This window comes from Schistocerca cancellata, chromosome 8 (assembly GCF_023864275.1).
Source record: "Schistocerca cancellata isolate TAMUIC-IGC-003103 chromosome 8, iqSchCanc2.1, whole genome shotgun sequence".
In the NCBI taxonomy this organism is placed as follows: Eukaryota; Metazoa; Arthropoda; class Insecta; order Orthoptera; family Acrididae; genus Schistocerca; species Schistocerca cancellata.
Window position 1 is genome coordinate 288,741,957 of NC_064633.1, and position 9,396 is coordinate 288,751,352.

Here is a 9,396-nt window from a genome sequence, read left to right on the forward strand (position 1 = left end):
ATTTCTTGAATATAAACTTATCAAATATTGAATAATTCCACAAGTAAAATATAACCTCTATTCACCGACAAAAGAAATCAACAAGTTGTGTCGCGTGCGATCAGTTGAGGAATAAGTAAAATCTCGGCTGCTGTCGTGTGCAGGAGGGTGAGAGATGGGGAGGGAAATAACATACCCTTGTAACAACGTTCTGTGAAAGCTTATTATAGGTACGTTTATGTTCTGATGTGTTACTTATGTGTAGCAATGAATGTGACCCCAATAAGATAGGAACGGACTAATAGTTCTTCCTTCATTATTTAATACTGGACATGCGTTCACCCAGCAGCTATAAGTCTTTCAATGCTGCTGTTGGCACTAGTGGGAAACATTGTGACGTTGAAGTCACGAAGACTACTGACTTCTTCCATATGTGGCAAGCAGACCTAGGGAGCAAGCCACCCATCTGCGACGACAGACTGTCCTGACAAAGACGTTGGTTGGGAACCGCTGTGTGATGGTAGGGTTCTAGGTCCTGGCGTCATTTTACCGTCTATTAGACGACTTTGTTCTGAAAGAACACATTGGTCGTGATAGACTGTTTGTGCCTGAATGTGCAGCAGTGCACTCGTATGTTTACCAAAACAAACAAACAAAAATGCTTCAAATGGCTCTGAGCACTATGGGACTTAACATCTTAGGTCATCAGTCCCCTAGAACTTAGAACTACGTAAACCTAACTAACCTAAGGTCATCACACACAGCCATGCTCGAGGCAGGATTCGAACCTGCGACCGTAGCAGTCCCGCGGTTCCGGACTGCAGCGCCTAGAACCGCACGGCCACCGCGGCCGGCACCAAAGCAAACATAATTGCTTCACAGGTGCCACTGTAGTGGATTATCAAAGGAGAAGTCTGTAAAGCACCGGAGTGGAACCTTACTTTGTACTCTTTGGGTCTGTCATGTGGTAGTCGCCGACCATAGCTTTGCTGGTATGCTGCTGGTCGGATGTAAAGTCCATATTAAAAGACTGTATAGTGTGGCAGGGGAAGGGGGTGGAGGGGAGGGGGGGGGGAACCATACCAATACCCACTAAAGGTAGCATCCGGCCAACGGGTAGCGAGTTTAAATCTGAAAGGAACAACCTGTGGTAGTAGGATGCCAGGACCTGGCAACATTTTATCATCGATTTGACACTGTTGTGACACTGAGAGATGGTAGGTTGCTTGACCCTTGCGTCATTTTGCCACAATTTTGACATACTTGTTCTCAAGCAGCTGCTGTTTGATGAAAGGTTCCTGGGTCCTCCTGATATTTTGCCACAAATTTTACGTACTTACTCTGAAAAAAATGCTGCTAATGCTAGGTTTCTAAGTCTTAGTGTCATTTTAGCATCGATATAACACCTTTGTTCTGAAGAAATTGCTGTGTGATGACAGGCTGCTAGGCCCTGGTAAAATTTTCTTACCAATTCGATACCCCAGTTCTGTACATAAAAAAAGGCTATAGTGTGTTATCCCCTGGCAACATTTTACCATGAATTTGGCACCTTTGTTCTGGAAGAATTGCTGTATTCTAGTCGGTTAGGACGCTCTGGCGACATTTTACCATCAATTTGACACAACTGTCGTGAAAGAACTGTTGTATGATGATGGGTTGCTAGTCCTTGGCGACATTTTACCACGAGTTCTACACGCTTTTTTTTTTTTTTTTTGTTGCAAGAACTGCTGTATGATAGTAGGATGGTAGTCCCTGGCGAAATCTTATTACCAATTTCACACACCTGAGCTGAAAAGAATTGCTGTTAATGGTAGGTTACTAGGCCCTGGGGTCATTTTACTACTGAGACGTTTGTTCTGAAAGAACTTCTGTGTGATGTTACGCTGCTAGGCATTCGGGGAATTTTAATATCAGCTCGACACCTTTGATCTGAAGGAACTGCTGTGTGATGGTAGGGTCCTAGGCTCTGGCGATATTTTACCCCTAATTTCACCTTAAAAGGGGACCCATATGTTCGAAAGCGGTCTTCTTCTCACTTAGGCTTCACTGTAATGGAAATTGCCTGTCGTCTGTGGTTACCTACCATGTTCTCGTCTCGAGGCTTCAAGATGCTAGAGGCGCCTACTGTTTGTCATAGTACATTGTTATGGACAAGATTTTATAGTGTCTTCTCTTCCCTTATGAATGATCAGGGAGCAGATATCGCCACTAGCCAAAAATTTCTTTCATGTAATTCCCCAGTGACTAGTACGCAGGAGTAAAAGAAGTTGTGGGGGCTAGGCAGCACTACAACGTTGTCGGAGTCATTTCTCGTACGCAGCTGCAGAGCTCTCTGTACTACTAACAATCAATGATGTAGGGAGAAATACCTTTAACAAAGAATTGCCTCGTAGGATGGAAGTAGTTCTGAAGATTTTCCTTACCCAAGCGGATATCTTGGAAACTGGACTTAGAACTGAACTTGGAGCCATATATGACGCTATGATGGAGAACTGTTCGGTTGCAGGACAAACAGTTTACCTCAGTTGTAAATAGACTACCAGACTAAATACTATGCGTTGAGATCTGTGTTAGTACGCTAGCCTTTGGATAGTGACTTATCGTCCATAGAAGCATGCACTAATGTGTGCTGTCAGTGATGATGATCTCTAACTGAATATTGCCAACAGGCGTTTGCGGTTGGTTGTTAAAAGGTCCTTCACTATGTTAGCATAAGTGTAGCATTCACGAACTGGTTAAGTGCCAGCAAAACATATTTTATTTATGCGAAATTTATAGTTTTTATAAGTGTAAGCAATTAGAAGATCCATCCAGTTTGATCCTAGTGTTATGAGACTTTATCAGTATCGTTGCCTCATGTGTTAGTATTAATGACTTGTGAGTTGCTGGATGAATGTAGTGCAGGACATACGGTGATCACAATTTCTATTTTACTGTTTGAAACATGGTCTCACATTCGGTCGTTCTTTTAAATCGCACGTCATTTTTTTCAAAGAACGCAGACATGCGCTATATTTGACAGGCAAGGGCCGCAACAATTTATTTAGGCTAAGAATACTTGTAGTTACGAAGGTGTGACATATCATTCATTTCTGGTACTAAAATCTAGATTTTCTATAGATTTTTGAAACAATTATCATTTCTTAAACTGCATAAAAGATTAGCAAACGCCGGCCGCGGTGGTCTAGCGGTTCTAGGCGCGCAGTTCGGAACCGCGCGACTGCTACGGTCGCAGGTTCGAATCCTGCCTCGGGCATGGATGTGTGTGATGTCCTTAGGTTAGATAGGTTTAAGTAGTTCTAAGTTCTAGGGGACTGATGGCCACAGATGTTAAGTCCCATAGTGCTCAGAGAAATTTGAACAATTTTTGATTAGCAAACTGCAAAGGATTAAAATTGAGTAAATTTTTTAAACACTAGTTGGGAATTAATTAATTTAATAAAGAACGTTACAGCAAAATCGGTGACATTTGAAACAAGGAAAATGCACTGCAAAGATTAAAAGACCGATAGAAGAACACTTCACAGGACAGTATGGACTTGATGGCCAAGTAGCTGATCCGCACGAGAAAACGGTAGACGACGATAAGGAAGAATTAAAGTTTGCGCAACGTCACCTTTGTGAAAGGGTATAATATTCATACTTCCAGCATGCTCAGTGTTATGGGACTGCAATTCGTATTGAATTTTGATGCAAAAAGGCGCCATTTGTGCGTTAACGGGTTTCGTAATGTTCACTTGGGACTGAACTTATATACATCGGCATTATTTTATATCATTTTAGGTGTCTACTTATGTTTACAAACTTAATTTGGTTCTAGAATGGCTATTAAGACGAAACGCGTCAGCTACTGAATAGTCATCTTTTTTTATTAGCAACTTTGGCTGCCTTTTTGCATCCGGAAGCTAAAATATTCAATGGAGGTTGAGCTTAACGTGCAAGGAGAAAATTTACTCTTAAATGGTACAGAGGCTTTACTGCATGGCAGTGAGAACTTATTTAGCTCAACACTTTTTTGTGCCAGACGTGACTACACAGACATCGCCGAAATTTCCGGATCCGTAACCAGTTGCCGTTTGCCGCTTGTGTAAAGTCGAATATGAGCATTTTTCAACCTGAAAAAATTTTATTAAGGTGTATCACTTCTCGATATGACAAAGACAAAGGAAAGTGATCATTGAATATGCACATCCTTCGCCTGGCGGGCTCTATATAATTGTTGCAATCATTTTGCGTTCAAATCCCTGTACAGCTGGAAAAGATGTTAATACTGGTAGAAAGACTGCCAAACCATACCATGAAGCAAATGCTGTTGGCTCCAGACATAATTCCTGCAGGGTCTTAATCTGTGACTAAGACTGGTTCACAGTTTGCACCAAGAATTCGTCTGTGATGCATAAGGAAATTACTAATTTCTTAATGGGAAACATAATGTACATTGCTCTGCAAGACTTACGCAGGATATGACAAAGCAAAATAACTCGGGCTTTGTAGAACTGCCTTTCATAGGTCAGGGGTGGACTACACGAGGGAAACAGCTATTTGGTTTGCTACTTGTGGAGTACACATGTGAGTTTTAGGTTAGGCGGCAGTTTGACGTGCTGTGATGAACACTCGCCAGTCGATATGCAACAAGGGAAGTCAAACGACGTTCAGAATGAAGACACTTCGACAGTAATAATTTTATAAGTAAATTGTCGAAGTATTCGTAACAGTTCCCAAATTTAAAGCACACAAGGAACGTTCTCAACCTAAAATTATTCTTGGGACTCAGAGCTGGCTAAAACCTTAAGTAAAAAGCTTTGACACATTTGGCGAGTCTTGGAATGTTTACTAAAACGACAGATTAGACGCCGTGGGAGGGGGAGTGTTCATTGCAGTCTACAAAAATATTGTCTCTAATGAGGATGAAATTGAGTGTGATAGTGAAGTTATGTGCTCGCACATAACAGGTCCAGGTGAGACCATTTTAATTGTTGGATGTTTTTACCGATCACCGGATTCCGTTGTGACAGTTCTAGAGTCACTCAAAGAAAGTCTATGGTCAGCTGTGCACAAATACCAAGATCATGAAATACTTGCTGGTGGTGATTTAATGTACCGAGTATAGACTGAGACATGTATGACTTCATTGCAGAGGGTACCAACAGACAGTCTTCTGAAGTACATTTGAACACCTTTCCCGAAAATTGTGTTTAGCAACTATTTCGGCAGCACACACGAAGTGGAAGTATCTTTGACCTTGTAGCTGTTAACAGGCCGGGCCTTATCGACGGCGTCACTGTAGACACGGGGATTAGTGATCATGATGTTATCTTAGAGACTATGGTAACGAAATATAGTGAATCAGTCAAGAGGGTTAGGACAGTGTTTCTGCCAGAAAGCGAAGAATCTTATGTAGACAGTGAACTGCAATCATTTAGTTCCAGAATGATTGCTAGAGGAGAAATAAGGGGCAAAATTTAAACAGATTGTAAATTGTGTTCTGGACTGATATGAGCCTCATAAGTAGATTAAGATATAATAATGATACTCGGAAAATGCTGAGGAAGCGAAGACTGTTACATTTTCGGTTCAAAAGGTGACATGCAAATGACGACAGGCTCATGCGATCATGAAAAGCATAACGCGAGTAGGATTCGTTTTGAATAGGACGATAGGGCAGAGAGTGTCTTACTGTGAACAGTTCAGTGATAGCGCTATTCTTATCAGAATCGGCAGCAAACCAACAACGACAACGAAGTTCACGTATACATACCGTCGTCGCAAGCAGAAGATGTAGAGATAGAGAAATTATTTTAAGATATTGAAAAGATAATAGAGCAAGTAAAGGGAGATGAAAATCTAATAGTCATGGCGGAGCGAAATGCAGTTGTAGGGGAAGGAGTAGAAGAAAAGTTACAGGAGAATATGAGCATGGGACAAGGAATGAGACAGGAGAAAGACTAATTGAGTTCTGTAATCAATTTCACCTAGTAACAGTGAATAGTTTGTTCAAGAATAACAGGAGAAAGATGTATACTTGGGAAAGGCCAGGTGATACTAGAATATTTCAGTTAGATTACATCATGGTCAAACAGAGATTACGAAATCAGATACTCCAACGGGAAATCCACTGTTAAATGCAGAGGAGAGAGGTTGAAAGAGTACATTGATGGCCTCTGTGGGGGGGGGGGGGGGAGACCTGTCTGATGTGATAAAAGAAAAAACAGGTGTCGATTTAGAAGAGATACGGGATCCAGTATTAAAATCAGAATTTGAGAGAGCTTTGGAGGGCTTAAGATCAAATAAGGCAGAAACGATCGATAGCATTCGATCAGAATTTCTAAAAACCATTTGGAGAAGTTGCTACAAAATTACTATAAACGTTGGCGTAAAATTTATGTGTCTGGCAATATACCGTCTGACTTTCGGAAAAATAGTATCCACACAATTCTTAAGACTGCAAGTGCTGACATATGCGAGAATTATCGCACAGCCAGCTTAACAGCTCATGCATCGAAGTTGATAACGAAAGTAATACACAAAAATTGAAAAGAAAATTGAGGATATGTTAGATGACGATCAGTTTGGCTTTAGGAGGGGCAATTCTAACGTTGCGGTTGATAATGGAAGCAATACTAATGAATAATCGACGCCCTCATAAGATCTGTCGACCTAGGACAAGCGTCTGACAACATAAAAGTAGGGGTGAATCAGCGAGCAGGAACGGTGCACTGTGGTGGTGTTCATCAAAACAACATGGCTCGTTGGCAATGTTTGGGTGATTTCACACGGGGAAGATCAGGGCCAACGAGAAATACGAGCATCGCAACGGTTTTGTGACATCACACTAGTCGACTTGTCCGCCACAATTCACAAAAGCTCCTTGCATGGCCCACGGGAAATCAATGCGTAATTGAAAAGGTACCAACTAAAACTCTTAACTTTTCTTGTGTGTTATAAGAGCCTGCAGGCATTTGAAGGTGCAGTGAAGGAGTATTAAATACACTCCTGGAAATGGAAAAAAGAACACATTGACACCGGTGTGTCAGACCCACCATACTTGCTCCGGACACTGCGAGAGGGCTGTACAAGCAATGATCACACGCACGGCACAGCGGACACACCAGGAACCGCGGTGTTGGCCGTCGAATGGCGCTAGCTGCGCAACATTTGTGCACCGCCGCCGTCAGTGTCAGCCAGTTTGCCGTGGCATACGGGGCTCCATCGCAGTCTTTAACACTGGTAGCATGCCGCGACAGCGTGGACGTGAACCGTATGTGCAGTTGACGGACTTTGAGCGAGGGCGTATGGTGGGCATGCGGGAGGCCGGGTGGACGTACCGCCGAATTGCTCAACACGTGGGGCGTGAGGTCTCCACAGTACATCGATGTTGTCGCCAGTGGTCGGCGGAAGGTGCACGTGCCCGTCGACCTGGGACCGGACCGCAGCGACGCACGGATGCACGCCAAGACCATAGGATCCTACGCTGTGCCGTAGGGGATCGCACCTCCACTTCCCAGCAAATTAGGGACACTGTTGCTCCTGGGGTATCGGCGAGGACCATTCGGAACCGTCTCCATGAAGCTGGGCTACGGTCCCGCACACCGTTAGGCCGTCTTCCGCTCACGCCCCAACATCGTGCAGCCCGCCTCCAGTGGTGTCGCGACAGGCGTGAATGGAGGGACGAATGGAGACGTGTCGTCTTCAGCGATGAGAGTCGCTTCTGCCTTGGTGCCAATGATGGTCGTATGCCTGTTTGGCACCGTGCAGGTGAGCGCCACAATCAGGACTGCATACGACCGAGGCACACAGGGCCAACACCCGGCTTCATGGTGTGGGAAGCGATCTCCTACACTGGCCGTACACCACTGGTGATCGTCGAGGGGACACTGAATAGTGCACGGTACATCCAAACCGTCATCGAACCCATCGTTCTACCATTCCTAGACCGGCAAGGGAACTTGCTGTTCCAACAGGACAATGCACGTCCGCATGTATCCCGTGCCACCGAACGTGCTCTAGAAGGTGTAAGTCAACTACCCTGGCCAGCAAGATCTCCGGATCTGTCCCCCATTGAGCATGTTTGGGACTGGATGAAGCGTCGTCTCACGCGGTCTGCACGTCCAGCATGAACGCTGGTCCAACTGAGGCGCCAGGTGGAAATGGCATGGCAAGCCGTTCCACAGGACTACATCCAGCATCTCTACGATCGTCTCCATGGGAGAATAGCAGCCTGCATTGCTGCGAAAGGTGGATATACACTGTACTAGTGCCGACATTGTGCATGCTCTGTTGCCTGTGTCTATGTGCCTGTGGTTCTGTCAGTGTGATCATGTGATGTATCTGACCCCAGGAATGTGTCAATAAAGTTTCCCCTTCCTGGGACAATGAATTCACGGTGTTCTTATTTCAATTTCCAGGAGTGTATCTTCTGAATTAGTTACCCGATTATCACCAGAGTTGACGGCTAGCGCTCGTATGACTTGCAGTGTCAAGTGCATTGACGTATGCCCCACTACCTGTCTTTCTCGTGGGCCTCGAGGAAGAATAAGAGTGAAATTAAAGGAAGGACGAAGTGTGAGGAGTGTAACACAGGATTTTCATATTACTCACAGGACTTGAGAGGTTGAAAAAATCAGCCAACCAGTGGCAAAACAAAGATTTATTAGCCCTTGACCAACGTTTCGATATTTCTAAAAATATCTTCTTCAGAATGAGTGAACCTTGTTACATCACATTAAGGTACATTACGTTAGCTGAAGCCTTGTAGCTTTCGTCACATATAAAAAACACGTAAAAACAAGAATATACACATGCCATGGCTTTAGACATCAGCCAGATAGCATTCAGCTTACTTCTGAATAAATGACCTCTGATAAATGCTCGCTGGTAAAGGGTCTTATCATCTAAGGCTCTTGTCAATAGAAAATTATAAGACAATTCACAGGTTAAAATAAAAACTTTCCAACATTGACATGTTTTTCATTCCTAAAAATAGTTAGGAAACTTTTATTACGAACGACCCTTGTAAGTCCGATCGAGGAAGTTCGGGACGCGTTGAGTAGAGGCACTGCAGCAGGTCCACATGCACCAACGGCCAGCTAACAGTTGTCAACTGCTCTGATGGAGGAAAGGAAATCCCTACCGAAGGAACTACTTACCAACTTTACGTGCCGCATGGGAGTACGTTCTGGAGAATGCACTACCTCGTGATCACATGTCCTATTAAGAACGTCTACCGCCTTTGTAATGTCCAAGTGACCATCATAAATCACGGTGATTTCGGTGTTATTAAGGTCTTTGAATGAAAGCGCAACTTTTGTTCGTCTTACTGCGTATTTCTTTAAGTTACGTGTTGTAATATCCTGTACTAGTTCTTTCTAAATATGGTCCAAGTTTCATCGAGCTACGTTTCTTGGCAGTCACACAACA